Raw genomic sequence first — 27870 nt, 5'->3', positions numbered from 1 at the left:
AAGTTCTTCATCGGTATGTGTAAATTTACGGGTTATTCATCCTTCCTTGCATATATATAAAAGGTATCTGACTTATTCCATTTCACATGGTATTGTATTACTCAATAGAATCACTTGTTGTTCATGTAAGTATCACAACATATATTTTCTCTCATTTTTAATCAATTTTCACATTTCCTGACCGGTGTGAGAAAAATATTTCTCCTCACTAGTGAGAAATCTGTTCTCGGCAAATGATTGGTTGAAATTGAATTGTGACTTAAAGAGGGAAGCACCAATAACTGTTACTCAAGATATAAGTTATATTTTGTTAAAACCAACGATACAGAATTTCTTTAAAAAGCTTACTTTAAATTTTGCCTCCAGTACTTACGGACCATCATTCGATACACTATGGTAACTGCTACGATATTGACTGAAGTTTGAATCCGTCTTTTTAGGTAAAGAAAGTATTATTGTCTGTATTTTCTGGTATATCATTTAAAATTCGTTGTGATTTTTTTTCTGTAGGTATGTATGACAAGGTATGGATGATGAAAATGGAATCGCAATCATTGGAATTGGTTGTAGGTTTCCAGGAGCTGATGACATAGACGAGTTTTGGAAACTATTGGAAAATGGCGAATGTCATATTGATATAGTCCCAGAAGACAGATGGAATGTACAAGAAGCCGACATCAGAGATCCCGATGAATCGTGGAAAGATTGTGCTAGATATGCTGGCTTAATAAATGAGTAAGGGATAACATTATACGTTTAGCCTACCACAGCTATATTTGTTGTATAAATGTGTGTCTTACCAATACAAATTTTGACATACGAAATATTTTTATTTAAGGAATGACTGTAATATTGTTTCTGTCTATGAAGAAATTACATAAAAAATTTGGTACACACTGAATAACGCTCGTAGCGGGTTATTTAACAGTGTGCACCACATTTTTTATGTTATTTCGAATAGACAGAAAAAAATATTAAAGTCATTTCTTATAATTTAATTCTAAATTCCATTTTAGGTAGCACTCCACAGTTAGAAAATAAAATTAAAAATGAGCCACAAAATGTTTTATCATCTCCTATTCCTGGCTTTCTAATACATTAACCTAAAAGAGGGACGAAAGATACCAAAGGGACAGTCAAACTCATAAATCTAAAACAAACTGACAACGCCATGGCTAAAAATAAAAAAGACAAACAGAAAAACAATAGTACACACGACACAACATAGAAAACTAAAGAATAAACAACACGAACCCCACCAAAAACTAGGGGTGATCTCAGGTGCTCCGGAAGGGTAAGCAGATCCTGCTCCACATGTGGCACCCGTCGTGTTGCTTAAGTGATTACAAATCCGGTAAATAGTCTAATTCGGTAGGTCATATTCATGAAAGGGAAGGGGATTGTAGTACGACGTAAGGAACATATCCGATATCATTTGTGAAACGGTTATTCCATAACGGTCAACCAACTCGTGATGGCGTCCGTAAAATTTACGAAGGGATGATTTCAACTTCACCATTTGGAACTCTTGCTTCCTTGTGAGCAGCAAACCTCTATCAAGAAAATCATGATAGGAAATGCAAGCACGGGAATATCGTATCAATTGGGAGATATATACCCCGTATGCAGGTGCTGCTGGAATGTTGCTACTTAGAAATGGAAAGTTCACAATTGGAAAGCTGAAATCATCTCTTTTGTCGTAAAGTTTTGTTTTCAACCAACCCTCATTGTCAATTTCTAGATGTAAGTCAAGATATGAAGCCGACTTAACTGTATCTGTAGTATCCTTTATCTCTAGTTCGATTGGATAGATGCGTTCCACATAGTCACCAAATTTTGAATTGTTTAGTGAAAGAACATCATCTATATAGCGGAGAGTAGAGTTAAAGGATATTGCTAACTTCTTATCTTTCTTCCTAAGAAGTTCCTGCATGAAGTCAGCCTCATAATAGCAAAGAAACAAGTACTGTTTGTGTTGTACATGTGCATATGTATGTAATCAGTATGTTCTATAGATTTGATTTTCAAAAGTTAAAAGAGTGAAAATTCATTCCTTTTATGTGTATCCATGGCAACATTCTGCATTTATTTACCATAAAATATTGCAAAAAGGGGGGTGGACATGTCACATATCCCCCCAAAATTTAAATCAAACTAGAATTTCAATGCCTTTGAGTGATACCTTTTTAGAAACTGTTTTCATAAATCTTCCTAATGATCAAATACAAAATGGGTGTCTTTCGCCTAATTTTTTCGTAAAATCCAATCACAAAGTTCGTGCGATAAAAAGTTGGAAAAAAACATTACAATAATTGCTGGACCAATGTATGGTAGGGACATGCAAATACGGACTGTCATTCAGAAAACAGCCTATATTACATACATTACATAATCTTGATGTTCATATAAACCCAATACAAAGGCTATTTTAATACTCAGCTATCCAAAAATGAATTTTATTGCACACTAGCTCTCATATTTGAAAAATCCACAGGGGCCAAAATGCGAAACTACACACCTAACTGTGGAGTGCTACCTTAAATCGTAGAAAACCATGAAAAAAAGTTGATGACGTCACGGTCACATGACTCAATTATGTCAAAATAACGTCAGCCAATCAGAAGACGCGTTACATCCAAAATTAAACGATTAACGTTTGAATTTTTTTGTCCCTTTGAAATTGACAATGGAAGATCGAGAAAAAAAGTTGTCAGCAATACAACACGATACATAGGTTTAATATATATTTCACAAAAACGTTTAATTTATGATATTTCATTGTTGTTAGAAATGTGGCCTTATATTGTACCTTATTTATTCTTTCTTTATATTGAAGAAGTGGACTCTTAAAAAAAAAAAACCCTAATATTTCGCTTTTCAAACTTTTTACATTTTTAAGTTTATTTTTTATTTTACTAACTACTATCAATAATTTAATTTCCAACTATCATTCAGATAGTTGTATACGAGCCAAGATTACCTAAAATAAACTAGTTTCAGATCACCGCCAGTTCTTTGGTTGAATTTGTGTTGCTAAAAGAGGGGCGAAAGATACCAGAGGGACAGTCAAACTCATTTTTCGAAAATAAACTGACAACGCCATGGCTACAAAAAACTGGGAGTGATCTCAGGTGCTACGGAGGGGTAACTTCCCGTCTTTCGTTTTCTATGCTCAATCCCGAGTTTTTTGTTTTGCGTTTTGTGTATAATTGTTAGTCTATTTTTTTAACAATGTACCCGACACTCTTAACCTGAAAGTAAGCTATTTGATTTTCAATAAAAAGCAACTGGTGATTTGATTAATATTTTTTGTATTAATTCAGCTAAAGCTGGTATAGTGATGGACACAAAGGGCAATCATGGTGAACATTTTTTTTACATTCCTCCATGATTTATCAGACATGTTCCAGGTCGTACTGTAATAAACAAATTGCTCTATATTGGACATTGATTTATGTGTTGGACCACAAGGTCCTAAAGTTTTTACTAACACACTGAATTTACCGGTAACTATTTTCATGCATTTAAATCATTTTCGTTTACCTCGTCATATGAAATGACTTTATATTTAGCAGTTTAAACGTTAACGTTATACATATTTTTTGGTGGTAAACAAATATTTTAATTGCCAGTCTACTTAACAGGCCAATGACTCAATTATGAGTTCCATCATTTAAGTCAGTTGTTTCATATATTATTAATTTGCATTTACTTAAATTAAATGATTCTTATGTTTAATTCAATCTTTTAGGAATTTGACGAAAAAAGTGTCAACTGAATATTTAGTTCATCTCCAGATAAACTATTTAAAATGAATGGAATGCAATTTATTTGCAGGTATGACAGATGGGACAATAAGTTTTTTGGAGTAAGTGATACAGAGGCAGCATGCATGAACCCCCAGCAATGTCTCGCGTTGGAAGTAACTCATTCTGCTTTAGAAAACGGAGGACTTACAAAGGGCAATATGAAAAAAAGCAAAACGGGAGTATACATCGGCAAGTTCATGTAAAATCTATGAAAATGGAAAAAAAAATAGTTCATTTAAAACACGAATGCAACTAACGCTTATTTTCGTAAAACCATGTTTCATTTATGATAATTATTAAATAAAATTGTATTGATTTTGAATAAGAATAAATCCATTGAAAGTTTGTGATTGAATTTTTCAATGAGTTTATCATTCTTAAACTGATCACGAAGTCCTTTAAATGCTGATGCTGGTTCGCTACAAGTTGTTTATACAGGAAACTGTTCAAATCTAAAAGTTTGACTACTAGTCAAGACTACCTTTTTACAAATATTTTAATGATATCAGTGTCTATACGTAATTCTTCGTTGTAAACTAATCCTCTGCAAGAACGGTACCGTGGTTATGATTTTTCTTCTATACTTTCTTCTTTAATCTTTAGAGTTCTGGATTTAGTATATATAATTTGGCATACACAAATGTTGGTAAAGATGCGTCACATGAACATTTAGTGTATATTATTATATAAGAGACATGTGTATTTTATGATGGCCATCTTTCAAACAGCCGCCATTTTTTAAATTGAAGGTAGGTTCAGAGAAATTATGTTTGAAACACTCATCACTACTACTTTGTATGAGTTTATGGGTAAATTGTCCGAGTTAACACACAAATGCACTCCTTTAAAATAAACTCATCATAGATACCAGGACTAAATTTTGTATATAAGCTAGACGCGCGTTTCGTCTACAAAAGACGCATCAGTGACGCTCGAATCCAATAAAGTTAAAAAGGCCAAATAAAGTACGAAGTTAAAGAGCATTGAGGACCAAAATTCTTAAAAGTTTTGCCAAATTCAGCTAAGGTAATCTATGCTTGAGGTAGAAAAGCCGTAGTATTTAAAAAATTCAATATTTTGTAAACAGTCAATTATTTATAAATGTAACCATATCAATGATAATTCATGTCAGCACTATCGACCCAGTGGTTGTAAATAAACTCATCATATAGATGTAGATCTCTATGTATTAGTTTCTGACTAAAGTATACACAATTATATTCGTTACCTATTTTTTGAATTTACCACATCATTTATTTTTTTTCTGCAGGAATAAGATATTTTTTATCCCTTAACCTAAGCCTATATCTTACTAAAAATCATAAAATTTACTATTATGTTACTAAAATGCTTTCTCTGACTTATCTTATAGCTTATATATATATAATTACAGGTATAATGAATAACGATCTTCTACTTGGACTCCCAAATGCTAGAAATGAATTCAACAACTTTCTTGTGACAGGAATAGCATCCAGTATAACATCTAACCGGATATCATTTCATTATGACCTCCTAGGTCCATCACTTACAGTTGATACAGCATGCTCCTCGGCGCTTGTTTCCGTTCATCTCGGATGTCAAGCTATCCGAACTGGTAACACATATTTTTCAAAACAAAAGCATTTTTCTAATTTTCAAAAAGGACAGACATATATCGTTGCAACATGTAAAATCAAGTGCACTCAAATTTAACTTATATGTATTTACGATCAATTGAAAGCATTTGTGCACTCTAAGACCAAAGTTCAAACATGTCTTACATATCGAATTAAATTATTTTTTTGTGCAACGATATGTTCAAAATTTGATTAATGTCTAGTGAGCAATAGCTTGTACCGTATGAAGAACAATAGATACAAAGCTATGACACGTCAGTACAGACAAACTTGAAAGGATACGTTCACACTGTTAAAAAGGCAATTGTTAAGGTCGAGATCACCACTGATGTTAAAAAATAATTATTTCAGGAAATTGTATAGAATGAGGATTTAAGGAGAATTTTACTCATTTTCCCCTTAATAGGCCATAATAGTTTCCAATTGTTAAACACTTATATTTTAAAAAATTGAAGCAGAATAAATTAACCAATTGAAGCCCCCCCCTAATTTAAAAAAAGATCTCATATTTCCCTCATTTATTTTTCATTTTTAAATTAATTTTTTAAAACATCGTCATTGTCGCAATTGTTGTCATGTTTTTAATAGTCACGTGGACTATGTACAATTGATTAAAATACTTACAAACATTATGATTATTACAGTATTTAACATCTTTTAAAAGGTGAATGTGAAATGGCTATTTGCGGTGGTGTAAACAGCATTCTTACACCTGTCAATTTTGTACCTTTGAGTAAGGCTAAAATGATATCACCTACAGGAAAAAGTCATGCATTTTCTAATCAAGCAGATGGGTATGTCAGAGGGGAAGGATGTGGTATAGTTATTCTGAAAAGATATAAAAAGGTATTTATCAAATGTATAAAAGAGTAAGCATAATATTCGAAAAATAAATTCTTCGTTAAAAAAACAATAACAAAGTCACCGTGTAGAACGCCACATGCGGGGTGTCGGCTATGTTTGACATGGGGTGGCAATTTTGAAGCGACGAAAAAGTAACAAGGTAAGTTCAAGCATCAAAATTTCTTATTTTTAGAACTCTCAGTACCATATAATGTATTGCACGGAAGGAACCGCAACATAATCTATTTCCTGAAAGCAGAAGCAGTCGTTTTCAGTGCTCAGTTTTCTTAAACACCTCGCCCTAATTTTCCGTGTTGCAGATTTTGAGGCTTTATATGCCAATTTCGGTATAAAAAACTACTTTACACAGCTACATCCGTATCATTTATATAGAATTGTATTCCTCTCATTGACTTGTACCAAATACCAGTTTCTTAGTTAAAATTAATTGGTTTTAAAACTGTTATTCATCAAAATATAAAGTGTCGCTCGGGGTGTCAGATTTTGCGTCGCAAGGGGTAGAGGCTTGTCATAAAAAAGAATACATTTTCTTATAAATCGATCTCTATCTGATACTTTTTAATTCAAACACAACTACACTGTTATGATGACAAATTACAAACTTAAGTTATGTAGTTCTAGCTGGGCGATTACGAACGAAATAACTGTCTTGAATCATATTTTCTTGTAAACCTGTTCCGTTGTAAATTTGTGTACAAGTCGTTGACAATAGAAGTATCATCGTCTTCAGGATTACTTGAAGTTGTGTTGTCATTCGCTGAAAAAGATGCCGGTGAGTGTTTCATTGGAGAGAGTGTTCTAATTCTTTTAGGAGTGATGGTTTTTGGCGGGGTGCACGAGTGCTTTTTAGATGAACCTGGTGATGAACTATGATGCATTTTGGCTGGTGGGGGCTTCGGGCATATCTTATATTGAGGACTATTTTGTGATTTTCCACCATGTTTTGGTTTATTTAGCCATAGCCTTGCCTTTTTTTACCATGATAGTGACTGAAAAGGAAAAGAAATCGTTTACCAGCTTGGAAACTAAATATTTTGAGCCATTTTTTACTATGAATGAAATCAAAAGCACATGTTTTATAAGACCAAAAACAGGCAAAATGAAAAACCCTTTTTTTGTCATGGTAAAGTAGATGTGAATGAAATCAAAAGCATATCTTTTATAAGACCACAAACAGGCAAAATGAAAAATCCTTGTTTTGTCATGGTAAAGTAGATGTGTTTGAAATAAAATGTATCATATGAAGGCTAATTTACATGCAAATATGTATTATTTTATGACAAGCCTCTACCCCTTGCGACGCAAAATCTGACACCCCGAGCGACACTTTATATTTTGATGAATAAAAGTTTTAAAACCAATTGATTTTAACTAAGAAACTGGTATTTGGTATAAGTCAATGAGAGGAATACAATTCTATATAAATGATACGGAGGGTAGCTGTGTAAAGTAGTTTTTTATACCGAAATTGGCATATAAAGCCTCAAAATCTGCAACACGGAAAAGTAGGGCGAGGTGTTTGAGAAAACTGAGCACTGAAAACGACTGTTTCTGCTTTCAGGAAATAGATTATGTTGCAGTTCCTTCCGTGCAATACATTATATGGTACTGAGAGTTCTAAAAATAGGAAATTTTGATGCTTGAACTTACCTTGCTACTTTTTCGTCGCTTCAAAATTGCCACCCCATGTCAAACATAGCCGACACCCCGCATGTGGCGTTCTACACGGTGAAAGTTATTAAAAAAAGTGATAACGCCAACTTGCAAAGTTAATGGTAAATTAATCTTTTAACTCATTCATTTTATTTGCACAACAACAAAAAGTGGTCGTCATTCACAACATCGTTGAACAAATTAAACAACTTTAGATCATTGTAAGGCCTTCAACAATGAGTAAACTGAAAGCCCATTCTGCATAGTCAGCTATAAAAGGCCCCGAAATGACAATTGTAAAACAAATCAAATGAGAAAAAAAACGGCATGATTTATGAACAAAATGATGAACGAAAAAAAAATATATAACATAGCAACAAACGACAACGAAATGACTAACATGCTCCTGACTTTAGTCAGGCACATACAAAATGTTGCCGGGTAAAAAAAACATGTAAACGGTCGCCACATTATTTCCTAACCTGGGACAGTCGTGTAACAGTACAGTAAGAACAATCTATAAAAATCTGTTTAAAAGGCATAACTCATCAGATGGGTACAAATAGAAATACATGTAACAAAAACACAGCGTGGACGTGGCTATGTACTTGTACATCCCAACAACAAAAAGACACTAAGTACAGATCTAAGAATACTCGCAATTACTGATTGTTCAAAGCCAATAAAAACTAACAAATATTAGACTAGATATAAAATCGTTTTACATGCATTCTAATGTATTCCTCAAACGTCGAAAAACATCACAAAACTGGATGCAATTTGAATAATTTGAAACATCCGTTCCACATGTTAAGGAACCCTTGATAATATATGCATAACCCTAAATAATAGCTTCTCTTAATCATATTCATGTATAATTATAATGTGTACTAAATACCATATGAACCTAACACTTATATCACAACTTTTGGGATTTTGGATCCTCAATGCTCTTCAAGTTTTTACTTGATTGGCTTAATAAATATTTTGATATGAGCGTCACAGGTGAGTCTTATGTAGACGAAACGCGCGTCTGGCGTACTAAATTATAATCCTGGTACCTTTGATACTAATTATCTATACATGTTCTGAAAACAAATGTATTTTTATAGGCTAAGTTTGACGGTAACCATATATGGGGTCTCATAGCCACGGGTTGCAATCAAGATGGACAATCAAACACCCCTATTACAGCACCATCAAGTGACCAGCAGCAAGCTCTTCTGAAAGAAGTTTACTCCAAATACCAAGTCGATCCAAAAACTGTACAGTACATAGAAGCCCATGGTAAGTATTAACATTATATTGTTATTGATAATTGAAAATGATTTACAGTATACAACATTTTTTTATACCGTTGAAAAAGGAAAAATGAATGAGCTTACTTTGTTTGATATAATAAAAAACACAAAAAATGTGCAAACAATAAGTTGTTGTTAAAGAACAGAAACATTATCACGATCATTGTTTTAATAAAACTGAGAATGGAAATGGGGAATGTGTCAAAGAGACAACAACCCGACCATAGAGAGAAGACAACAGCAGAAGATCACCAGGTCTTCAATGCAGCGAGAAATTCCCGCACCCGGAGGCGTCCTTCAGCTGGCCCCTAAACAAATATATATACTATTCAGTGATAATGAACGCCATTTTAAACTCCAAATTGTACACAAGAAACTAAAATAAAAAATAATACAAGACTAACAAAGGCAAGAGGCTCCTGACTTGGGACAGGCGCAAAAATGCAGCGGGGTCAAACATGTTAATGAGATCTTAACCCTACCCTTATACCTCTATCCAACGCAGAAAAGTAAACGCATTACAATACGCACCTTCAAAATGCAGTTCAAGAGAAATCCGAGTCTGATGTCAGAAGATGTAACCAAAGAAAATAAACAAAATGACAATAATACATAAATAACATCAGACTACTAGCAGTTAACTGACCTGCCAGCTCCAGGCTTCAATTAAACTGATTGAAAGATTATTTCTTCATCATATGAATATCAGGTACCATCCTTCCCGTGAGGGGTTTAGTATCATACCATCATAACAAAACCCGTGTCATGCCTTAAACCTCTTTTAGGAAAAAGTAAAATGATATATTAATGTATAATTTTCAGAATGTCAAAATCTATCTTCTGTTCATTTTTATTTTTTATGTTGGACAACTCCTGATTTATTGTCTTTAAAAGAAATGTATACCCCCTCCCTTTTGACCTTAGATGAATTGTTTAACTTTTACAATAACAATATTTAATATCATAATTGAAAAAAAAAAAATATCTTTAGAGCAAAAACATTTATCAGGATAGGATAAGATAAGGTAAGATGAGAAATCATCAGTCAACTTCAAATTAGCATAATTTCTATTGGAAGACGATTTTTTTGTCGCTTGTTTTTTTTTTATAGCAACTATAGTAGAAAAAAGAAGCTGTAAATCTCAAAGTTAGGGCCGGTCATGATCTATTCGTAAGTCAAATAATCAAAAAGGAGTTATTGCACTTTTTACACAAATATTTGCTTTTTTGCAAAAAACGTAAAAAAAGTAGTCTCATTGCATGGTTTCAATTGTATATTCAGATGAACGATATAGGCTCTTGCGAAACTCCCAGTAATCCTTTTCCTTTTCATTTAGGTACTGGGACCCCAGTTGGTGATCCTATAGAAATAAGGGCTCTTTCTGACTTCTTTTCACCCTGTTTGAAGAATGGTGAAACAATTCCAGTTGGGTCAGTGAAGACAAATATTGGTCATCTTGAATCATCTGCTGGAACGGCTGGTTTAATTAAAACCCTTTTGATGATGCGCTCGGAAAAGTTAGTTCCATCGCTGCACTTTAAAGAAAATGAAGGAAATGCAGATATCAATTTCAACGAGATACCCTTACGCGTTGTAACACATATCAGTGATTGGAATGGAGATTCCAGAGGACAAAGAATTGCATGTGTAAATTCCTTCGGTTTTGGTGGTACAAATTGCCATGCAGTAGTGAAACAAATGAAAGTTGAAACTAAGACAAGTTCTGGTAATTATGCGTTTGAACATTACGTTGTGTGTCTAACCGGTACAAGTATACCTGCGTTACAAAAGTCGGTTCGATACTTAAAAGAGAAAATTGAACAAAAGAGCTATAGCATCAAAGATATTGCATTTACATCACTGCTTAAACGAGACCATTTCAGATATCGTATGACATATGTAGCTAGCTCCTGTCAAGATCTTTCAGCTGATATTGCCAGGAAAGAGAGATCATTTGATAAAATGACTGCTGTGGATACGAAAGAATCAAAATTGATATTTCTATTTTGTGGAGTTGGAACGGTCTGGAAGGGAACTTGTCAGCAGATGTTTAATTCTATAACACCATTTCGAGAAAAGTTTCAACAAATTGACAAAGAAGTCCGAAAATTAACAAAGTTTTCGATAATTGACGAGATACAAAATCCCACGGACGACATTATCAGTGACCCATACAAAGGACCTTTGATAATTTTTGCATCTCAGGTATCATTATTTCATTTATGGGCCCATTTAGGTGTACATCCAGATGCTATCATTGGTCAATCAGTTGGCGAAGTTGCAGCATCATATGCAGCTGGATGCTTGAGTTTTGAAGACGCAGTCAAGATTATACATCACAGATCATTGTTGTCATCGAAGGCAAGCGGTGGTGGAATGATGGTAATTGGGAAGTGCGATGTCGATGAAATTGAAAAGATATGTGGACAGTTTGAAAATAAGATATGCATTGCTGTGTATAGCAGTAAGGAGGCGTGTGTTGTATCTGGAGACAGAGATGTTATAGATAAGATGAAGGAAAGACTCGAAAAGGAAATGCCAAATTTACTACTGAAAAAGCTTGATGTGAATTGTGCTTACCACAGTCATCATATGGATGAGATAAGTAGAGAAATAGAAGAAAAATTAACAGGAATAAAAGGAAAAGCACCAAATATTCCTCTTATATCAACCGTTACAGGCGAAAGCGTAACAGACGACATGATGGCAAAGCCAATATATTGGACAAACAATCTTCGGAAACCAGTCCTACTCAAAGAAGCTGTCTCGTTTTGTATGAATGAAGAGAAATCAAATGTGATTCTAGAAATCGGTCCAAAGCCCGTTATAAGAGCACATCTAAGTAAAATATCGTCTATTGACGCAGCTTCAATTGCGTCCCTTAATCAACCAAACGAGAAACATATATTTGTAAATGCAATGGCAGACCTCTTCCAACGTGGCTTTAACATACAATGGGGCAATGTTTTCAACGGAACAGAACAACTCATTGATTTACCTAGGTATAAGTTTAATAGATCAGGGATTTTAATAAAATCTGACGCACTAAGAGAGGGATTAAGGGCAACTGTAAAAACAAATAACAACCACCCTTTTGTTTTTCCTAAACCACTGTCGCGGAATTTTAGAATTGAACTTTCTCCAGAGGTCACACCATATGTGTACGAACACATAGTAGATGGCAGAAGTATTGCTCCCGGTGCTATTCATGGGGAAATCAGTATTGTTGTGGCAACAGAAATTTTGAAACTACCTATTTCTCAAGTTGAAATTTCACTTCAATTTATCAGACCTTTGTCGGTTGGACGTGACCAAATAATTTATTTGGAAACAGCTTTAAATGAAAAAGAAAAATCATTCGAAATAAAGAGAAGAAAAGATATCGTTTGTAAAGGGAGTCTAAAAAAAACAGACGACCATGACATACCTCGTATACGAATAGAGGAGTTACGTCAGAAATGTCAAAGTTACATAAGTTCTGAAACATTTTATGATACTTTAGAAAAGTTGGGATTTCAGTATGGCAAATGTTTAAAAATAGTTGGTGATTGCTGGCGATCAAAATCGGAATATATTGCAGAAATTCATTTCTGTCCTGAAGAAAGCGAAACAGCACACAATATTTCTCTCCACCCAGCAGTTCTTGATGCAACTTTACAAACAATTGCATTATGTTATTTAGGAAAAGAACAACATGCAGATGATTCCTCAATTGAAAGACCGATTCCCGTGAGAATAAAATCATTGATAGTACACAGACCAATGGAAGAACATTTACTTGCACTTGGAAAGCTTGTAAGGACAGATGATAAGGGGTCTTTAGTCAATGTTCTGGTGGTGAATGAGCGCGGCAACATAGTAGTAGAAATAGAAGGATACGAAGTTCAAAATATAGCAATCGGAGTGACACCTAATTCCTTGGCAGATAAGCTATACGAAATTGAATGGAAACAAATGAAAATAGAAACAGAGAATATTAATTTTGATGACCATAAAACACTATCAATTACATTCACTCATGACACGGAAGAATTATTACAGCAAATTTTCGCAGACTCAAATTCAAACATCGCTTATTTACCATTCAATGTAGACTCTTTGAAGATGGAAGCAATGCTAGATGAGCTTTGGAACTACATAAATGTAGAATTGAAAGACTTGTCAACCGTTACTGAAATACTGTTTTTTCCAGGATTGTCCTGTCTCGAAGCTGACCAAAATGCAATTGAAATATTCAATATGGTAAAGTCAACTTGTCTTGTATTAACAGGCCTTATCCAACATTTGATAAAGGCGAATATAGACGTACCTTTATACATAATGACAAAGAAAACGCAATCAAGAGCTAACCCTACCGAAGTGGAGAGTCACACAGTAAATGTCATTGGCTCAGAATTATGGGGAATGGGACGTTGTCTAGTGAGGGAAAGGTCGTTCTCCCAGATACGACTTATTGATATAGATGATGATAATGATGCTTATCTAATCAATAATGTTATTTTCGGTTCCGATGTTGAACACTGGAGAAAAGCTCCTGAATTTAAATTACAAGACAGGAAGATATATATAAATCAGGTACATAGAAGTGTAATAAAAGAACAACCGTTCAAACTTAATACTTATAATCATCTTGAAGAGGTAGAATTGAGATCATCGTGTTATGAAACAATAGAGAAGCCATTCTTTATGCCAAAGTCAGATTTACCTGTACCAGTACATTTTGTGAAAATGAAAATATCGAATGCTTATGTGAATGACGTATGGGTACCATCTATCAAAATGAAAGCAATCGACGATCCAGACCCATGGAACTACCGCAGTAAAAACGGCCATCAAGTTTTAACATCTGAAGTTACCGGGACTATTGTCAATTCATCAAGGTGTGATACGAAACCGTTATTATGTTTTTCGTCTTCCAAGGTACTACCATCAGATGTATTGCAAAAAGTTGAATACGTCACATGTTTTCCTAGTACATGCTCCAATTTTGCAGTAGTACCAGAAGCAGGTCTTGTGGCAAAATCCCTATTTCCTGTGTACAGACCAGGAATGCTAGTAGAGATACTTATGTATTTTGCACTTATAGACGAAAGTAAAGAGAATATGCCTTTGACAGTTCTTTATGACGAAGTTCTAAAATTAGATTTAAACATTCTTCGATGTGTTGTCGAAAGGTTGAAAAGGAAGGTTTTATTTTCAGCCGAAATTGCGTCATTTCCAGGATTTCAGTTTCAAACAAAAACTCAAGTTATCATTCTATCCCGAAATTCTTTCAAAGTAGAAAATATTTTGAACAAGCTAGATGGAGAGCAGATTTCATTTTTGTCTTTTACCAATTTTCTGCAGAAACCACTAGAAAGGAGAATTCGACATACTTTTCCCAATATTAGCCTAAAACTGATTGATAATGACAACATTTTGTGTCATGATTCGTTACCAGTACTCATGAATAAGGTAGTATCATGGCTAACAACGAAAAAAGCAAAAAATATTTTGGAGAATCAAGGCACGTTTTTGCCTGAAATGGCTTCGCTTATATCGTTTGACAAAGCTGTAAAAGAAAAGAAAAATACTGTGTTAGCAAAACAACTGTATGTCGCTACAACGAAGCAAAATATGTTTAGTAAAACTGCAATTTATGTTGTAGTTGGTGGTCTTACAGGTTTAGGATGGAAGATCGTGAATAAAATTGCTGAAATGGGAGGTGGTATACTGTTTATTCTTGCACGACGTAGTCCGACTGAAGAACAGCAGATGGAAGTTGATTTACTTATATCCAAATGCAATTGCAAAATAGAATCTGTGCAAGCTGACGTTGCAATGTTTTCGTCTGTACAAACAGCTTTCCAGCTGATAAACAGCAAGTTTCCAGATCATGAGATTAAAGGAATATTTCATGGTGCTGCTGTAGTTGATGATGCCATAATTCTGCATATGACGGAAGAAAAAATAGACAAGGTCCTCAGACCTAAGATATTGGGAACATGGAACTTGCACCTGATCTCTAAAGACCTAAATTTGGACTACTTCGTTTTGCATTCTTCCATAACTTCTGCATTTGGAAATTCTGGACAAACAAATTACGGAGCTGGAAACTCTTTCAAAGATGCTGTTGCATTTTACAGACGTGCAACAGGAATTTCTGGTCAGACAATAAATTGGGGTCCACTTCGATTGGGACTTTTAAAAACATATGCGCATGTTGAAAAACACCTTAACTCCCAGGGATACATGAGTTTGACAGAAAGTGAAGTCATTGACTGTTTTATTCACTCACTGCATACTGATTCTGTACAGATTATATGTGGCAGCTTCGACTGGAAAACTGTTGTTCGCCAGTCTCCAGATATGTTGCATTTAACATCAAGATTGCAGCCAATATTGGTGGAGCTCAATCTTTTTGATATATTCACAACAACAAAAAATATCATAACTTCAATTGATACACAAGAATTACTTAAGCTTTCGACTGCTGACCAAATGCAGAAAATATTAGACGTTGTTTCACTAATTGCGGCAGATATTTGCGCTGTTGAAATGTCTGTGGTACAGCCAGGAACTAAGTTAGTTGCCTTGGGAATCGATTCAATGAAGGGCATGGCATTTATAAATGCTATATATGAACATGTCAGTTGCAGGATTCCAATCTTAGCGATAATTGAAGAAGAATCTTCAGTTGAATCAGTCGCAAAGTTGATTTTAGAGCAACTTCATTCTGGAGGAGAAAATACAGGGTTTATACCTATTGAAAAAATGTATGAACTACAAAAGGAGCTTGAAAAGACTAAAATTCCTTTAAATTCAATTGAGAAAATGTATTTCATTGTTGAAAACGGTGATGATTTCTCATCTTTTAATTTTATTGAAGCGGTTTTTGAAATTGAAAATTCAGAACTTAACAGTGATGTATTAGTGAATTGTTTTCAGCAGCTGAAACAAGTATATCCGGATCTTTCTTCGGTTTATTTTGTAGAAGACGATGTGCCTTATCGTGCAATCAATGAACAAGGTCTACTTAATCTCGAAGAAAATGTCAAAAAAGATTACGATGAAGTCAACCTAACTTCTCTTCGACACACAGAAGAAAATGATTCTTTAACAAATACGAACATTGATTTCAACATTATTGGGGAAAGCAAAGACCCATTTGCGAACCCTCTCGAAAATGAGAAGCATGAATATTATGGAACACAACTTCTTATGGTAAATGTTGTATCAAAAGAAAACGAAATTAGACAACTCCACTTTCGTTTCCATCGTTTATACTTTGATTTTTCAAGTATGAGTACACTGCTTCGTGAGCTTTATGCAATTCTAAGCAAAGCCATTTCCAAAGAGGACAGTATACCTGGTTTGATTTCAACAATGAGCAATAAAATGATTGAGTCGAAATTGAAAAAGACTGAAGAAAAAAAGGAATTCTGGGAAGAAAAACTTAGTCATTCTTTTAAACCAATACATTTCAGCAGTAAAGGACTTTTTGAATCAACGAAAACACATATGATAGTTAGAAGAATGAAGTTAGCAGAGGAGAAATATGAATGTATACAGAAATGGACAAAAGAAAAAAAGGTATCAGTAAGAGATCTAATTTTGTCAGCTTATCAGTTGCTTCTGCATTTTATATCAAATCACAGCTGGATTTCAGTCCTTACCAACTTTGATTTAAGGGAGGGACACATTGAGAACAGTGGTTCTCTCGAGTCGATTCTGCCAATAATTACAAAGGTTGAAGAAAGCGACATTTCTGCAACAGATTTTGTTCAAGCCAGGTCTACAGAGATTACATCTATATTTTGCGATGGTTTGATTTCACATGATGCTCTTCAATCCATTATTGCAGATAAGTTATCGATACCATCAATTTTTATGCATGCTGTTTTCTACGACAATTGCAATTTAGGTGCGATTTCAGATAAAACGCTAGGCATTACGCCCTTATATACGGTCTCTATTGATAGCAGATTTGGTAGTTCAGTACACATAATACCGAATCACGAAGAGCACATCATTGAGCTTGAATTGCATTGCCAACCAAATTTTGCCGACAACAGTCTTATAACAAATATCCTTACTGGACTAGTAGAATTGACAACTAGTATTGCAACCAATAGAAATGTTTCCATACAACAGCTAAAGAATGGGTTCAACAAAATGTCAGGCCAGAAAAAGAAAAGTGATCAGAGAGTTAAAGAGACTGAACAAACAATGGATAGATTTCCGACGTCCAACGAGCATATACATTGCACTTTTGAAGGTAATCAGACTCTTTACATACCGGTAGTTTATAATTCGTTACATATGCGCTATTAGTTGACATAAGTTTCTTCAGTGACGCTCGAGTTCAAATATTTGGCAAGTAATATAAAATTAAGAACGACTTAGGAAAATAATCTATATTTTGGGTTAAAAATGTCATATTTAATCAGGTCAAATATTGATCTGCCTCATTTTATTTTCTATTCTTTGTTTTAGCGCTAAACAATAAGAATGTTCATTATAACTTATGCAATCTTCGTTTAATGATTTGTCAAAGAAACGTAAGTACATATAAAACGCATTTTCACTTTGATAAGAATGATTATGCCAATAATATCAAAATTTACATACGATTCCATTTTTCAAAACCAAAGAGCGTGCAAACACGTCAAAACAGGCGCATATAAAGTTTATAAAGTTTACAACTTTACAACAAGTGAAATAAAAATGTTTTCGGCCTCATCCGATCTGCTTACTGCCATATATGTGTAAATTATATTTTTGGGTTAAGCTATTGACCATCTCTTTCGTGTTCAAAAATGGTAATGGTTTTCTCAAATATTTCTAAAAATATCATTATTATATCTAATTATCGAAAAAGTCTGTCAACAATTCAATTAAGATTGTGAAAAGTAATATAGATATGAATAAAGGAAGAAATAGATTTTTAAAGTAATAATTTAGTTATCAAATCAAGTTGTCAATATAGTCAGTTGTTAATGAATCAAGATTGTTAAACGGACAAATTTTAGGATAGAAAAAGTTAAAAACTGACTTAATATTTTATTTTTTTCTTTATCTTTTTCAGTTTCAAAAGAAACTTCACAAGGTTGGGAACATGATGTTGTCCTCGAATTATTGAAATCAAATGACAAGAAGACGTTAAGCTGGCGAGCAAATTCCGGGAAGAAACACATAGACGTAGCTTCTCTGTCAAAAATGATTTACACATCACGAAATGGTATTTATAGTTTTAAACATCAAATGGCGTGACATTTGTTTTTGAGAAAATATGATGTTTTTTCTTCTTTCTTTTTTGAGGGATAATAAAAATTTAATAAAAAAACAGTCAAAGAATGTAACAATTCACAAATCTTGAAGTAATAAATAGAAATAAGTTATTTAGATTTCACTGTTTCAATTATACATTCAGCTTTGTCACAAAAGGCCTCAACAATATTTTTAAAATGGCCAATATATCTTCTCTACATTCTTTTTATTTGTGAATTTTTGTCAATGAAATATAATTTCACTTCTAAATATCTTTTATCGATCATTAATTAAACCAATTATAAATAGAATTTTGATACCTTTGAATTTGAAACAAATGTTTTAAAATAGAAGCAACTTTAGCAGAAGCTATATCTAGAGTTTGACATACGCTTTAGCAGTAAACTTATGCCAGTTCTATATGTAAAGTTTCGTAGCTATGAGTTTTCTTGCTCCTTTTCTGTTGATAATAGATTATCCGAACATTTTGGTGTAAGGTACCACTTGTGATAAATAAAGATTCGAAATATTTATATATCAAATTTAACTCTCAGATTCTGAAATAATCGGATTCATCTTTTAGTTACTGTTCTATGACTTCTTTTACAGGCATGAAGACACTTCTACTCGAGACGCTACAGCGAAACTATGTCTTTAAATCGTCTGACTCTTCAAAAATGAACAATCTTTGGAGAAATCTTGAGTCTTTTGTTAAAGGATAAAGTTTCATGGATAGATATAGCTAGTAAGGCGTTTTAACAATATCTCTTTATGCCGTCAAAAATTCTAGAAGCGGCTGTTCAAATATGAAACCTACTTGTTTGGATGCAAATGAACATTTTAATTTATGTGTTTGATTTTAGGAGTATAAGTCGTTTTCTTTTATCATAAAGTTGATTCGTATGTCTGCTATCATAAACTGCTTTGTATTGAAACATACAAACCATTTAACAGTGCAAATTTGCCATTGCCATGGTCATTCTCAAAATATCAAACTAATATTTAAATCATAAATTATATAATTACTTGGTAAACATTTAAAAAAATGTCCTTTGAAGAATAAGTAGTTCTACGTTCTATTAAGGTTTATTTTTTTGTCTTTTTCATTAGAAGTTAAAAGTTATAATTTATTGAAATCAGTATGCTTATCGTATATTGTTTAAGAAAATGTATCCAAAATTGATTGATGAACTGAACAAGAAAATTACTACATTCTGGAACTTACTTCCCCATCACGATTTCCTCCACAGAGTTGTACTGCTTACAAGGAATCTATTGAACCAATGATTCGTCCCTAAGAAAGTTTCTCGGAAGCAATTAATTTTTGATAGACTGTTATGGAATATTTGCATTATTGCCTTTTAGCTTAAGCTTTGTGAGTTGTATTCTATGATTTTTATTATTCAATGTGAGTGTTGTCTCTGTCGATAACATTCTAGTTTATTTTTGGTCCTGGAAAACCGTGTTCGCATTCAATTAGGTCTTGATTAGATATTTGAGAATATCGAAAACTTTATGACTTTTGTTATTTTTTAGAGTTACAAAATAGAAATTGATAACTCCACCTTTTTAATCTTTATTTTATTTAATTGTTTGTTTCTTTATTTATAGGAAGTGGTTCGACCAGCTTTGGTCCCAAAGGGGTATAGATAGATTTTTTGCGCTAAAATAACGTTTGACTTCTGTATAAAAAGTAAAAACAATAAGGTTTTATATTGTAACTTTGTTTTGTACAAAACTCTTTATTGTTAGCTCTGTTTATTATTTGAAGAAAGCAAAGAAGATCAATTGGTGGGTGAAAATGCAGATTTATGTATAACAACAATTTGGTGAACTGTCAAGGTCATCGTTACTTGAAATATGTTGTTTTAAAGTATACAAAGTGAATTCAATGTACGTATACAGTGGATTATCGGAATATATCATAAGATGTCGTTACAGTGTGCCAATTGAATATGTAAACTTAAAATGATTGTTCGTCTGGTTTTAAACGGAATAAGAATATTTTCAATTCGTATGCATTCCTTGTTTATAAAGCATAACAAGATTTGGTTAATGCTCCTACATTTATATAGTCTAAGAAATAATTCACATGACAGGTTTCATAAATCAAGTAGGGTTTTTGCACTTGCATTGGAAAAATATTGTACCAAGCAGAATATCATATTGAACGAACGTTTAAGTACTATGATGTATCCTGGAGTTAAAATAATCCCCAACATAAGTGCAACAACCCTATAATATCAATGTACCATATATTTTCACAGCATGTATAATAATTCGTCTCATTCATGTAGTTCCGATACCTGTAAAACTGACGTATTATTTTGTTGTTTTATTTTTTGTATCTTTCGTTTCCTTGGTTGAAAATATCATTTTAGTCGTAATTACACCTTATATAAGAATGCCAGCTTTTGATTGGCTGATAGCCAGTGTATTTTTCGCATATTCTAACATTTCTTCCTCATTTTAAACGAATCTGACTGTTTTTCACCACTGCCGGTGAATATGCCTCAAATACCATGGTATTTGCCATTTTGGATATTCCTTTTTTACCCTCGCGAGCATTTTCCCGCCATTTTTTTTCGGATAAGACGTTACATAAAGACAGCGCGAACGCGTATAAGTACATGTATAGTTCCCGCGGTATATTTTATGATAGTACTTGTCCTCAAATAAATATTTCCTTTTCCTAGTACAGAGAGTTTAAATTAAAATTCATTCGGTGTAATTAAACAGATATATCATGTTATGGAGGGGTATTTGAAAAAAATACAAGTCTTGGGACAAAATTTCCCTTGCCTAGCGGCTCGGGAAATTTAAGTCCCTCGACTTGTATTTTTCGCAAATACCCCTCCATAACATGATATATCTGTTCATAACCCCTGTGGTGTGTTATTTTCTTTAAAGATTAATATTTAATGCATTCAGTGAAAATGCAATTTTTGTTTATCTTATCGATAATACTGTACTGTGACAGGAGATAGAAAAAAATCAGTAAATATTTTTTTCTTTTGTACATATATCTACAACTATTTGTTTATTATATTAAAGAATATTGCAATCTCTCATTTATTTTTTTTCATTTGTATTTTTCGTTGTTAATTTATATTCTTGGAATGTTTTAATTAATGCTTCAGTTATGACCTTCTGCTGTTGTCTGTTCTATGGTCGGTATGTTGTCTCTTTGACACATTGCCCCTTTCCATTCTCAATTTTATTATATTGATTTTGAAATATACAAAAGAATAAACATCATTTTATGAACGTCTAGAAGTTGATAAATTTAAAAAATTCAAACCAAGAAGAATGTAATAGTAATAATTTTTTTGTCTCAATTTTAGTTAATTGCACATATCAAAATATTTATTTTAAATCATGAGTCGCCAGATTACTAACCCAAAAAATCGCCTTTAAATGGTCATGACTACCCTGTGTTTTCTCTTGCAGTTTTGTGCATTTGATGTGAGATTTATTGTGATAAGTCGACTTCTGGACTCACAGACAACATTTGTTCAAGTAAAATTCTATTTTTGGTTAGCTCACATGGAATCTCATGTCCGACCTCATTTCACAATTATATCAATAACACAAAGACATCTGGGGTGGTGTTCTCGAAAGTATCCTAAGAATCGTCCTAAGTCGCATCCTAAGACCAATTTTAGGATGGACTTAGGATCAACTTAGGACACTGTTAAGGTGTGTCCCGAAGCTATCTCAGATACATCTTATGTTAGGACGTCCTAACCATATCCTAAGTGAAAAATTTAAAATCGTTTAAGTAATTTTTTTATAAAACATATACAGTGTATATTTAATGAAAAAAACAATTTTTAAAATTATATGTATAGAATTAAATGCATGATTCAAAATGTAATTATAAAATTAAATAAAAAAGGATTGTATATTCAAACTGGAAAATAATTTGTTTTGAAATGAGTATTGAAACACGTAGTTCAAAGTTTAAAATCATGCACAATTTCTTTACATACGCGTTCATAACCGATGATGCGTTTTATTTTATAATCTTCACGTAAAATATTGAGCAAAAAGCGAAATTCAAGCTTTATTAAGTTATGATGAACATAGGATGAACATAAGATATCTAATTAGGTTTCCTAAAGTTAGGACGAAAAATGCGTTATATCCTAAGTTAAGACAGCTTCGAGAACACGACTTAGGACAAAGACTTGTCATAAGATGGTCTTAAGACACGTCCTAATCCTAAGATAGCTTCGGGAACACCACCCCTGAAGTGCAAAGTAAACACTCTCAGGTATCTAAACAATGTATAGATGAATATACACCACACTCTAGACAAGATAAAGAGAGAGAACAGTTCCTACTGCAATTTTATGAACAGTATTGTACAGGGGGTATATCCAGAGCCCATCCCGTACGTTAACTATGAGAAAAATTCTAGGCTAGAAGTGACTTTTAACTTTTGATATAACCTTATAGACTTTTAGTGCTGTATTTCAATTGACATGGTATTTTTTATATTGTGCTGTCTTGATTGTATTAAAAATGTATATTCTTTGATTATTATTTATTATAAAATGTATTAAAAATATTACGCTAAAACGTCTGATTTCTTTTCGCTAAAATGCCCTATCAATGCGCTAAAATGTCCTCCGTCAATCTGAACATTATGTTGATCTTTAAATCGATCTTAGTCTGGGGGGGAAATGCATGAGTTTTACAGAAAACAATTTACACCATTCCGAATTCCATTTTTTTCAATCTGAACAACTTTTGGCTCTAAACTACATGATTTTTAAAAATTTATCAGCCGTCATGGCTTTGTTTGGACTTGTTTGTTTGCTTTTTGGCCTTGAATGTTAGTCCCTAATATTTTATTAACTATGCATTTGCATTCAGGTATCGCAGATCTAATTTATTCGTTCATAGTGTGTTAATTTACGTCATTTGATTGAGTTAAGGTGGTACCCAACACCTGAACTAAAATTAATTTGGCTCGTTCAATTTTCTTAAAATTTTGACGAAATATTAACTTTGACCCTTTGACAAAAATATAAAAATTTCAAAAACTTTGAACCAACCGTTTATTACACTGGTTGTATAGCAGTTTGACAAACACTTATTTTGATCATTAAGAAGCTTAATATTACCTTAACCACACAACGTAATTAAAACGTTTTGCTGATTTTACAGAGTTATCTCCCTGAGTGTTAGGTACCACCTTAATTACTTCCAATTGATATTTTATCGTGTGTTTTTCTATGTTGTAATGTTATGCTATTGTTTCAAAAAAAGGGAGAAGGTTTGGTACCATTAAAACGTTTAATCCCGCTGCATATGTTTGCACCTGTCCTAAGTCAGGAATCTGATGTACAGTAGTTGTCGTTTATTTATGTAATTTATACGTGTTTCTCGTTTTCTATATAGATAAGACCGTTGGTTTTCCCGTTTGAATGGTTTTACAATAGTAATTATGGGGCCCAATATAGCCTGTTATTCATTGTGAGCCAATGCTCCGTGTTGAAGGCCGTACATTGACCTATAATGATTCACTTTTATAAATTGTTTTGTCTCATTGGCACTCACACCACATCTTCCTATATCTAATTATTCAGAATGGATATAGTTACGATACTGTTGTCAGGTCTGCAAAGATGGCATATTGATATTGATTCACTCATAGGGTCGTTACATCGGAAAGAAACGCATTTATTCAGTTGTTGGCATGATACAGGTTATGTTCTACTCATATATTGTATAATGGTATGATACTAATTAAACATCTAAACGGAGGAATTGTGCTTGGTTTTCATATCAAGAAGACAATCAGTTCAACTAAGGTCTTAAGCTGGCATGCCAGTAAGTGCTGGTAGTCTATATTAATTTATGTATCATTGCCATTTTGCTTGGTTTCTCTTTTTACTGTGCGTATTGCTGTCTGTTTTTTTTCTTAGATACATTGGCTAGAGGTATAGGGGAGGTTCGAGTTGTAGTATATAAAGAATAACCATACATATTCGACTAAAAAAAGATTTATGCATGTTATTTGCTTCATAGAGAAAACAAGTACTATCTTTAAAAAAGATATCCGACGTATTTAAATTTAAGTATATATGTTTAAAACTATCATTTCGATAACCTTCAGAAGCACAATGACTTAATGATGCAGGACCTTTTTAATAAAATCTCCATCTGAATGTAACTATAAGAAGGCGATTGCAGTGCACTGAAAACCTGCATAGTTTGACACAATTTGTCCTTGGTGGCAACGCCCCTTCACTACCTTCATCTTGTGAACAACAATGCTCTAACTATCTAAAAATCAATGAATTACCATCAAAAGAACATTACAAATTGTTTTGTGAATATTCCGTTTATATTTAAATAAGTGATTTACCATGCAAATAACGTTTTCTCTGTTTGTGTTCAGTATTCGCGGTCCTCGTATCTTTCTGTTTACATTCACCAAAACCCCGCGGAAATCTCACATGCGTAGGTGCGTTCTTAAAGTCATGTACGTTCGTACAACAAAGTTTACATTAAAAATTATATAATTGTCCCGAATTAACAGCTGTCGTGGATGCAAAGAACTATTGGAGAAACAATTATTTTAATAAAAATATAAATCTTTGTAAGATCTAGTTCAAATATTTATAGTTTTTTCACTTGCTTTCCATCACGATATAATTAACGAGACGTTTTTTCAAACACAAACAAATCACCCACCATGACAGCATTTTGTCCAATCACAGAAAGGATTATCGAGCATGCGTATTCTGTTGCCATAGTTAAGCGTCCTTAAGTTCAAAGGGCACCAACCGAAACTATACCGACTACGTCGGAAAAATGTTTGAAGTAAAGAAAAAGACTAATACATGATAATCATCCTTCTATTCATATAAGCCATCGACTAACGTCTCGGTATGATACCAGACCAATATAGAAAATGTATAACATCTAAAAGACCTTAACTGTTTTCAAGTAGACTAAGTCTTATGAATGCAGTTTTGAAGGGAAAAATGCTTTATGAGATATTCAAACTTTCCGCCATTGATAAATGTTTAAATCTAATGATTTCCGGTTGAATAATCCATCCTTCTTCATTTTCAGTTTCTCTAATTCTTTGTGAATTTATCCCTATCTGCACCCATTATATATATATATATATATATATATATATATATAAAATTAATCAACGTGTGGTTCGTTTGATCTGAGTTGATCATTGGTTGAAATCCGATTATGACGAATTTTCTTGCTTTCCTCTGAATTTCCTATTGTGACGTCACATAAAAAGAACACATCTTTTTGCAGATAATTCGTAAAAAAGGAATAAGTTTGCCTGCATTTTGTTTGACAATCATTAGAGAAACAGATTCCATCACCAAATCTCGTTTAATACGATATTTATCCACTCTCGACAGTTAATTTTTACATATTTAAAACGCTCGGCGAGCCTCGCGTTTTAAATTTGAAAATGTAATCGTCTTCTAGTGGATAAATGTCGTATCACACTCGATGCAGTGATGGAATCTATATGTCATTGTTAAAAGTCTTCTTGATAAATTGGTGACTGATTGTTGGATGCTTGACGTCCAGTGTCGAATATTTCATTTATCTCTTAATCGAAAATTACTTCATAACGAAAGAGTTTTTAATTGTAAAGCGTGGACACATAATCTGTACTGATTTTATTGGACTCATTTTTTGTTTTTCCCATTTGATACCGTTTAGAAATAAGATTTGGTATGATTATCAATGAGACAACCCCCACAAGAGACCAAAATAACACAGATATGGACAACTATAGCTAGGTCACCGTGCAGCCTTCAACGATGACCAAAAACCTTTACTGCATAGTAAAAGGCCACGAAATGACAATTTGTAATTTAAAACAATTCAAATCAGACAACTAACGGCCGTGATAATGTACAAAATAATTAACAGCAACACTATTTAAAAGTGTACAATCGAATACTAAGATTCTTTATCACAATTAAGGCAAAAGGCAGAGTTTTCTAAAAAAAAAACAACCCTGCCCTACATTATTGCATAAGCACGAGAATTGATTTTCAATTATATATAAAACAAAATCTTGTTTCCAGCAATACACGTGAAACTTAAAATTATTTTGATGTCTGTTATTTGTATCCTTCTGATGAGTTGGCACTCACACCACATCTTCCTATATCTATATAAGCCTTTTTCAACTGATTTTTATAGTTCGTTTTTATGTTGTACTTTTACACCTATGTCCCAGGTTAGGAGGATCCTGCTAACAGGTTTAATCCCACCAAATTCTGTATGTATGTTCCTGTCCTATTTCAGGAGCCTACATGTAATTCATTGGTTGTCGTTTGTTGATGTGTTCCATATTTCTTTTTCGTTCACGTTTTGTACATAAATTAGGCCGTAAGTTATTTCGTTTTACATTTGTCATTTCGGGGCATTTTTTTGCTGACTATGCAGTGTTGAAGGTCGTACGGTGACCTATAGTTGTAAATTTCTGTGTAATTTGATCTCATGTGGGGAGTTGTCTCATTGGCAATGATACCACATCTGCTTTTTTTATATTGCAAGTTGTCACTTTTTCCAGTAAGGCTAAGTCAGTACAAACTACACACAGTGGGGTAGACACAAAGGAACTTAATATAAACAAATCAAAATAAACAGCAATAATTGTCTTTTCCCAGATATAGATATTTCAGTATCACACAGAAAACTGTATCCAAAGATTTACGACAAAAAGAACGATTTTATTTCGTTTCCTATTATTATTTTTCATTAGCTCCATCTTACGGTGTTTATATATCCAAGCTCTGTTGCTATATCCATGTTTTTGTGTTATAATTGGATTTCGTTACAACAAATTAATAAAAAAAAGTTTACTAAATTCTTTGATAAATATACAAAGATTTTGTTTGCGATTTTGGCTTTACCTGAATAGCACATGATCATCTTACATTCATGTTATTTATTGAGCTCGTAAATGTAGATACACTCTGGATATATTCAAAGGTCCTTAGATAAACTTAATTTTAAAAGTTATTATAGTTATTATTATTTATTTATAAAGCACAAAAATTTCAGTATTCACCTCAGAAACTAACAAAACCTTTAAATAGACTTATTTAGAAGGGATATAAAGTTACGATACTGTTGTCAGGTCATTAAAGATTGCATATTTTGGCGTTAATATTGATTCACATATAGGGTCTTTGAATCGGAACTAAACACAATTATTCAAAAACCAGTTGTTGGCAGGACACGGGTTATGTTCTTCATATATATGTTTTTGCGCCTGTCCCAAGTCAGGAGCCTCTGGCCTTTGTTAGTCTTGTATTATTTTAAATTTCAGTTTCTTGTGTACAATTTGGAGTTAATTATGGCGT

At 33.1% G+C, this 27870-nt stretch overlaps 1 protein-coding gene and 1 pseudogene across 1 annotated transcript in view; both read left to right on the top strand.

The window, feature by feature from the left end:
* LOC139489210 (cholesterol transporter ABCA5-like) overlaps positions 1–27870 on the top strand; it is a 197493-nt gene that overhangs the window by 126897 nt on the left and 42726 nt on the right. The window lies entirely within an intron of this gene.
* Positions 527–19218, top strand: LOC139489364 (mycocerosic acid synthase-like; annotated as a pseudogene).

Source organism: Mytilus edulis, chromosome 9 (assembly GCF_963676685.1).
Source record: "Mytilus edulis chromosome 9, xbMytEdul2.2, whole genome shotgun sequence".
Taxonomy (NCBI): Eukaryota; Metazoa; Mollusca; class Bivalvia; order Mytilida; family Mytilidae; genus Mytilus; species Mytilus edulis.
This window is presented reverse-complemented; position numbering and strand designations above follow the sequence as displayed.